This window comes from Nuphar pumila, chromosome 11 (genome assembly GCF_984573655.1).
Source record: "Nuphar pumila chromosome 11, dmNupPumi1.hap1.1, whole genome shotgun sequence".
Lineage (NCBI taxonomy): Eukaryota > Viridiplantae > Streptophyta > Magnoliopsida > Nymphaeales > Nymphaeaceae > Nuphar > Nuphar pumila.
This window is the reverse complement of record NC_143259.1, coordinates 13759067-13768647: the sequence shown is the minus strand read 5'-3', so window position 1 is coordinate 13768647 and position 9581 is coordinate 13759067.

Sequence of the window (9581 nt, the reverse complement as noted above, 5' to 3'; positions counted from 1 at the left end):
TGGGCCTGACCTGATCCAAATGGGATTCGAGTCCTTCGGATTAGATCCAGACCCGAATACCTGATGGGTCCGGATCATAACTCGATCCAACATGATCGGACCAGATCTAGAACCAAATGGGTCCAGTTCTGATCCAACCGGGTTGGATCCGATCACTGAGCCGAACCCCAAATGAATCTGGATCCAACCAAGACCCGAGTCAAACCCGATCCGAATAGGACCTGGGTTTGGACCCGATCCTAAACCGGATCCGGGTCGGTCAGACTTGTTGGTCCTGACCCAACGGATCAGACTCAGACCTGGATTCTAAATGGGTCTGGGTTCGGTCCTGGGTGAGGACCGACCCGAAAAATGCATTGGCAGACCCATTAGGGTTAAAACAAAACACTGAAGCGATTTTCGGTTTTTGAAAAAAAAATCAAAAAATCGAAAATCGCCACTCGCATTAGGGGGTTCTGAAGAACCTCACCGGAGTCAGCAACCTCCGACAAGGCACCATGGAGCCATGGCCGTTGCTCGTCAGCAGACGTTGCCAGTGCGGCCGTGAGCCGGCGTTCGTCCACTTGACAACAGCGCTGGCGAAACAGACAACGACCGACGACCACCCATCTGAACCCATGACGATCCACGTTGTCATTTAGGTGACCCACGTCGCCCCACGACGACTGCCGCCACCAGCGGTTACCAGCATCGGTGACAGGCCAAAAAGTAGCAGGTGTCAAAGACCCCCACCAACCCTCAGTCTCTCCAGTGACAACAGACCCCCATCGAGCTCGACGATTGAGGGAAAATGACCGACGAAAGGGTCGCCTACTTCCCATCTACGACAATGCTCCAGGTGACGATCCCGGTGTCGGTCAGCCTCCCTGCAACCCAATGTCGTAGGTAAAACCCCTCTTATTTATTTATTTATTTTTTGATCTGATCTGCCACTGAGGATGTGAGACACCTTATGGCGACCATCGTCGCCTGTCGATGTCTGTCGCCCCATGGTGACTTCGCTGTCGCCATTCACCGACGACGAAGAACCTCGTTGCCCAATGACAAAGGAAAATTGAGAAGAGGGGTAAAAGGGTTTAATGATTCCAACGATGATCGGCTGGTAACCGATGAACCACATCGCTCCACGGCGATGATCGGTCAGTTACCTGCAACCCGGCGACCACACCCCTTTACCGACGACGTGTCGAGGTGACGATGCAAGCATATTCCCCTACAGCCCTACGACCACAGGTCAAACCCTCGATCCTCTATTTTTTTATACAGAGGGTCGCCAGGGCTGCAAGCGCCACCGACATAGGGCTGCCGAAAATAGTAGTCGCCCCACGGTGATAGTCACTGTCGACCAATGACCCTCATCGCTTGCCGACGACCCACGTCGCCCGCCAGCGATCGGTGAAAACATTATTGACCCGGTGGCAGAGGAAACACAGGGAAAGAAATAGGGTTTTTAACCCCTTTCAGGCACCGTGACCCATAACCCAATGTTGGTGCCTGCGCAAAAATGAGACGAAAAATACCTGAAGCAGTCATGTTCGTCTGATAATGGTCGATGAGTGAACCAGATCTATCGTCTCTGAGGTGTTTGTCTCCTCAGCCGATCGCAACCCTTGATGAGCGCAAACCCTCCAACAACGATGAGCAGGATCCCAATCCCAGAGCAATCAACTGTATTGATTATTTTCTGCACATGGTTTTCTCATCAATACTTCTTTTATAGCATTAACCTTTATTAGGAAACAATTAAGATAATTGTTCCCTCTAAATGGTAAGGTTTATCCGATAAGGACACCTTTAGGAGAGTCCTTATACGTGGGTGACTCTAACACTAAGGTCCCATGATTTTTACTCCACTTTGAAGAGGTTTTTCAAGTTAAAATTGCTGGTTTTTACTCTTCACTTAGAGGAGTTTTTTTTGCTTGTTATTTTTGTGCTTGTGGTTGATGTGATTTGATTGCCCAATTTAGGGTTTTATAATTTTTCCCAAATTGTTGCTTTATTTGTTTGTTTTGATTCCTACTAGGTTAACACAAGAGGGGATAACCAGTTTAGTTCAAAGTGATACCAGAATAATTAATATTGTGTCTTGTGTTGAACAATAAAAACTAATACAAGTAGAATTGTTCATTCCGACTGGTTCAAATTACCATGTTTGAAAAGAAAAAATGAAAGATCGAACTTTATTTCACCCTCAAGTGTGTGTGGGTATATCATAAGTAGGTAGATGATATTAATGTTTTGGACCATGTATGCAAAGAGACACACATTCTTTGTGAAACCAGCTTGAGCAGTTATATGCTTAAAAGACTGAGAATAATAAAGTGTTTTTAATAAAGCTGATGGCTTTGAAATATCAGGATAGAATTTCTCTAATAGATCACTTGAATGCATTCTAAAGAATTATTAATTAGCCAGCTGTAAGTTTGAAGATGTGGTACAAGGATTGTGACTTCTTGGTACACTCATGGAAGATGGCATCATGACAATGGATTTGGTTAAGAGTAGTATTATGAGAAGAATCATTAGGTTTTCTTTACAATCAGATGTCTTAGTCACAAAAAAGAGACAAAAGAGTAAGAGCAAAGGTCAAAAAAACAAAGATAGAAATAAAAGTAAGTTCAACAGGTTTGCAAATATTGAGTGCTATCACTGTGGTCTAAAGAGGCATATAAAGAAGCACAAGACAACAAAAATAATGGGAAGGAAAAAAAAATGATGATGACAATTTTCATGACAAAGTTGCTATCGTCACAAGTAACATCCTTCTTATTGTGTATGATGATGATGTTGTGAACCGTGCATGCTATGAGGCCAACTAGGTGATTGATAGCTATGCCTCCGTTCATGTTACATCTGGAAAGAATTTCTTTACATCATATACATCTGGTGACTTTGAGAATGTTAAGATGAAAAATAATGACTGTTAAAACCATTGGCATATGAGATGTGTGCTTGGAGACCAATAACGACACAACGTTGGTTCTTAAAAATATTAAACATATTCTTGATATTCGCCTGAATAAGATTTCTTAAGGTAAGCTTGATGAGGAAGGGTTTTGTAACACTTTTAGTGATGGTCAATGGAAGCTCACTAAAGGTTTTATGAAATCTGCTAGGGATAAAAAGTGTTCTTTGTACTTCATGCAAATAAAAATCTTTAATAAAAATCTTTAAGGGCATTATTAATGCAGTGAAAAATGAACATACAATAGAGTTATGACACAACAAACTTAGTCATATAAGTGAGAAGGGCTCGATGGTTTTGGCAAAAAAGAATCTTCTTTCGAGAATGAATAGTACATCATTCAAAAAGTATACTCATTGCTTGGCAGAAAAACAAACCAGAGTTGCATTCAAGACCTCTCCTCCTTCAAGAAAGTCGGATATACTTGATTTAGTGTATTATGATGATTATAGTCCTAAAAAACAAAAACACTTGGTGTTTCTCTCTATTTTGTGACTTTTATAGATGATCATTCAAGAAAGTTAGTGGGTTTATACCTTGAAGACAAAAGACAAGTGTTAGATGAGTTTATGCATCAGGACTAATAATGGGGGTGAATATTCTGAACCTTTTAATGAGTATTGTAGACAATAGGGGATTCAACATCAAAAGACACTTCCAAAGACACCTCAGTTGAATGGGCTAGCTGAGAGGATGAAAAAGACACTAATTGAAAGGGTGAGATGTTTGCTCTCATAGGCTTATTTGCCAACTTCTTTTTGGGGTGAGGCTTTGAGTCCAGTTGTAAATGTGTTGAATCTCACACCATGTGTTCCTTTAGATCTCGATCTTCCAAATAGGGTTTGGTTAGGAAAGGAAGTTTCCTATGATCACTTGCGTTGGGTGCAGGGCTTTTATACATATTTTCAAAGATGAGAGGTCTAAGCTTGATGTCAAGACGAGGTAGTGTGTATTCCTTGGTTATGGTCAGGATGAGTTCGGCTATAGGTTTTATGATTCGTCATAGAAGAAACTTGTGAGAAATCGAGATGTTGTGTTTATGAAAAATCAGACCATACAAGGTATTGAGAAAACAGATGAGTCAATGCCACAATGTAGTGACGATTTGATTAACTTGAATCCAGTTCATTTGACACGTGTCGACATAAGTTGAGGATGAAGTTCAGGCTGGCCTAAAGGGTATAAATGATAATATCCATGAGCAACTGCCAATACCAAAGGTTTCACCAAATGTTCCACTTAGGAGGTCTACCAGAGACCGACGACCTTCCACATAGTATCTTGTTGATGAGCATGTGTTATTGACTAACGGGGGAGAGCCCAAATGTTATGTAGAAGCCATGGAAGATGAACACGAAAATGAGTAGGTTGATGCTATGCACGATGAGATGAAGTCATGGCATGAGAATCACACTTTTGAGTTGGTGAAGTTGCCTAAAGGTAAAAGAGCTTTGAAAAACAAGTGGGTATATAAAGTGAAGTAAGATGAATACACTTCACAACTATGATACAAAGCTAGAATGATTGTAAAGGAATTCAGTAAAAAAGAAAGGTATTGATTTTGATAAAAAATTTTCTCCGGTTGTTAAGATGTTATCCATTCATATGGCTATGAGTTTAACAACTAGTCTTGATTTGTAGGTTGAGGAGATTTATGTGAAGGCTGCTTTCCTTCATGGTAACTTAGACAAAGAAATTTATATGGAGCAATCTGAGGGTTTTAAAATAAAAAGAAAAAAAATTATGTGCAAGTTGAAGAAAAGCTTTTATGGTTTGAGGCAAGCACCTAGATAGTGATACACAAAGTTTGAGTAAGTTATGGAGGAGCAAGGCTATCAAAAAACAACTTATGACCATTGTGTTTTTTTGCAAAAATTCTCTGCTGATGATTTTTATTATATTATTACATTATATTGATGACATGATTATTGACACAAATTCTTCAAGAATTAACATGTTGAAAAAGCAGTTGAATAAATCCTTTGCTATTAAGGATTTAAGGCCAGCATAGCAAACTCTTGGCATCCAAATTTATCGAGACAAAAATAGTCAAGAAGTTGTATATGTCACAGGAGTTGTACATTAGAAAAATACTCGAAAGGATCAATATAAACAAAGCTAAGGTGGTTAGCTCTCATCTTGCTACACACCATAAGTTAAGCACAAAGCAAAGCCTTTTTACAAATAAGGAGAAGGAAGATATGGGAAGAGTTTCATAAGTCTCAACAGTAAAAAGTTTGATGTGAGGTCAGACATAGCCCATGTGGTTGGTGTTGTTTATATATAAAATATAACAATTATTCAGTTGCTTATTCACGATTTACCGTATAGTTCATTAATCACGATATTCAAATAATTGACTTAATAAAAGTTGACATATGGGCCTGCCGTTTGGCTACTATAGTTAATAGAGCAAATTACACCAACTCTTGGCAACTCTGCTACAAGTAAACTGCTTATTTTCCCAAACTCTCAATCGTCAGACTTAATCCCCACAATGTCACTACTTCCATAAACATCCTATGCAGATTTCAATTTTAACATACACCAAATTTAAGGCTGGTAAACGAGTTGAACAAGAGGAGCTTAAGTGTTCAAGCTTGGCACATTCTTGTGACGAGCCAAGCCAAGATCAAGCTCGTAATCAGCCCGAGTTAAATGAGCTGAGTTCAAGCTGGCTTGTCTATAGAAAAAATACATTGTTTTAGAGCTGGAAGAAATAAAATTATAAAAAAAATGTAAAATATATTTCTTACTACCTAACAAGCTTAAAATTAAAAAAGTAGTAAAAAAAAGGAAAAGACAATTAATGTCCTTTTATTTACAATGGCTGCATCTTTATGTCATCCTTCCACATCATCTCAGCAAATCTTGTTATCAGGATTTCCTTGACAAAAAAAATCACAATAAATTGGGAAAATATCGATATATTTAAATCAGAAAGACATTAGAATATATAAAATATAAATATCATGCTAATAACACAATAATATGATGACGCAAATGTGATATCTTAAAAATAAGCAATTTTTTAAGTATAAGAGCTTTCCAGGATTTATATCAGTTTTTTGAAATTCTCATGATCATGAGATTTTCAAAAAAACGGCCGACATTTGTGATTATGTTTTCTCACTATAGCCTACTTAATATAAAGCAAAAATCATTGTAAGCATAAAGTAACAATTATTACAACAATATTACTTAATAACAAAAACTGCACTTGAGAAAAAATTGTACAACCCCAATGGAAGAGTACAAAATATCTATAGCCATCACTAATCGCGCACTCAAGAGAAGCACCACCGCCACTTCGGCTCTGTTTGGGAGCCTTGCATTGAGATGTGAAACACCATTTGTATGTGTTGTCGTTGTGATATTGATGATGGAGTTGCCAAAAACATCCTCTTGCAAATGATTTTGGGGCTGTCAACTTCATTCCCAACGCAGTGTTTTGGCAACACCACTGCTCCCAAACAGTGGAGTGTGAGAACCTGGGGAAACCACAACAAACCGCTGATTCAAGGCTCCCAAACAGAGCCTCAATGCAAGTCCAACATCATCATCCAAATAGTCTTCTTCTGAGCCCACAACCTCTTTTTCTTCTTCAAAAGCTATAGCTTTGACTTTGCCTTCTCCCTTCATATGCTACTAACTGCTTCTTTAACAAGTTGAAATGTGGAAAAGGGTCATCTCAGTGGACTCTTGTAGTATGCTTCCTTTAACTTGGAAGTGCTAAAAGAAGGTGAAAGAAAGCAATAACCTACCAAGAGAAACCCTAAATGTTGAGACGGCTTCTTTTTCTTCTTCAAAAGCTATAGTTTTGACTTTGTCTTCTCCCTTCAGATGCTACTACTGCTTCTTTAACAAGTTGAAATGTGGAAAAGGGTCATCTCAGTGGACTCTTGTAGCATGCTTCCTTTAACTTGGAAGTGCTAAAAGAAGGTGAAAGAAAGCAATAACCTACCAAGAGAAACCCTAAATGTTGAGACGGCTTCTTTTTCTTCTTCAAAAGCTATAGTTTTGACTTTGTCTTCTCCCTTCAGATGCTACTACTGCTTCTTTAACAAGTTGAAATGTGGAAAAGGGTCATCTCAGTGGACTCTTGTAGCATGCTTCCTTTAACCTGGAAGTGCTAAAAGAAGGTGAAAGAAAGCAATAACCTACCAAGAGAAACCCTAAATGTTGAGACGGCCTCTTTTTCTTCTTCAAAAGCTATAGCTTTGACATTGCCTTCTCCCTTCAGATGCTACTACTGCTTTTTTAACAAGTTGAAATGTGGAAAAGGGTCATCTCAGTGGACTCTTGTAGTATGCTTCATTTAACTTGGAAGTGCTAAAAGAAGGTGAAAGAAAGCAATAACCTACCAAGAGAAACCCTAAATGTTGAGACGGCCTCTTTTTCTTCTCCCTTCAGATGCTACTACTGCTTCTTTAACAAGTTGAAATGTGGAAAAGGATCATCTCAGTGGACTCTTGTAGTATGCTTCCTTTAACTTGGAAGTGCTAAAAGAAAGCAATGACCTACCAAGAGAAACCCTAAATGCTGAGGTTTCAAAGCTGAGAAAAAATAGCAACTTCTCTTTTGCTTGCTTATTTTGATGCAAATGAAGTAAAATGTTTTCCCCATTCCTTTATGTATCATTGCTCTTGAATAGAACTGCAAACAAACCTGAAGCCATTCTTGCACTTTGGTGGACCTATTTCGACTAAAAAGACCCTAGAAAAAAACCTACTATCAACTATTTATTGCCATGCCAACTGATTGACTGGGTTGTGGCTTTCCTAGGCACCCCCATGAATAAGCAGACTAAGCATGATACAAGAGTGACTTCTCTTACATGGAGCTGTGGTAGCAAGCAGCAGGCTAAGATAGAAACAACAAGATATACAATTGCATTCAGAGGCCATTACAGAGGGTACCTTTGGGTGTGAAATAGGAAATCACAATGAAACATTAGGGGTTTTTTCATATTGGTTGGCAATAGAGAACAAGATAACAGAAACTAAAGACTTGGAAGACAATGTATCCATTGATGGCAGAAAAGCTGACTTTGATTAAGCATGTGATAGGTACTAAGCCCCCTATCTTCTGTTTTTCATAACTTCAAAGAAAATGGAGGAAACGGCCTGAGAATTAATTTTCAGTTACACGTAGCAAAGAAATGGCAATGGAAAAGGTAGAAACTAGTAGCATTGAAACAGCAGTACTACCTATGAACCTTGGAGGATTAGGCATTAGAAGATTGGTAACGTATAAAACACTGATATCCTGCACTGCTTGGCAACTTCTGTCATGAAAAAGGCAAAGTTTTAAAGCCAAAGTATGACTTGAATAGTTGGCCATGATAACGGGATGAGTCATACTTGAAGGAAATCCAGATCAAGATCTAGTCACTAAAGGCTTTGAAAAAGAGAATTCAACCGGACCTTGGGAATCATTCATTTATTTTTGGAGGAACACATGGCCAGTGCTTATCTCATTTACCTGGAATGTTGCCAGCATTTTGTATGGGTGGCTAGAGCTATAAAGGATAAGGATACAAAATGCTGCTCATCGAATGGATGCTGAGCAGTTTTATTTTGCAAGGACCTTTTGGAAGAGGTAGACCAATGTCCGAGCCTAAGGGAAGAATGCTTGAGAATGAATCTAATTAGCGAGGATGAGAATTACCCCAGAAAAGAAGAGTTTCAATCTACAAAATCCATCATCCATCAAACGCTCTCAGTATCATTGTTTCCCATCTCCTGATTTAGCCATCTTGAACACTTCCAATGCAAGCTTAGCCCTTTCAAAATCAAGTTCCAGGCATCCCAAATGAACCTCTGACATCATGGCTTCCAATTTCCTCCGTTTCTCTTTAAATTCATTCACTTTCAACTGCTCCGCCAACCTGAGCCCCTTCTCAATCACCTCATCGAGACCCAACAACGTACACCCTAATTCATCCGGTAATCGCCATGATCTTGTGATTCCTAACCTGGTTTCAGACTTTTTCAAGATTCCGACATGATTCTCATCCTTCGGAACAGAAACAACAGGTTCATCTGGCTTCTGATCTGGGTTCTTGGTCTTGTTTTTCAACGATTTTGCTTCTCCATTACCACTCTCAGATTTACCCTTCAGAGGACGAACCTCCGACTTCCGACCGGATACCGCCCCTTTCTCCTTCTCGTAGCTACCCTCCCCTTTTACTCCCTTCTCCTTCTTCTTTCCCCAAATCTCCTTTGAGATCAAAAACACCTCTCGTTCATGGGGTGTCTTAAAGGTAGGTGTCTTCCCCTCACGTACCTTCCCAGCATTGCTCTGGAACCTACCCCTCAACCTCCGGACCTTGTCAGAAATCTGCCTCTTGGTGAATTTCCCCATCTTCTCCCTTGAGAACTTAAAGAAGCCATCACTGTCGTTCCAAGCCCCTCCCTTCTTCTGCGAGAATTCCAGAAGCAACTTAAGGAGCTCCGTCTCATCTTCGTCCCCCCAAACCCTCTGAAATAACTGCTTCTGATCTTTCCCCGTTTTGCCATTACCAGTTCGCTTCTCTTGGTCCGCTTCGTTGTCTGCTGCCAAACCCACCACCTTATCATCCCGATCTTTCTTCTTTTTCTTACTGCTGCCCGCT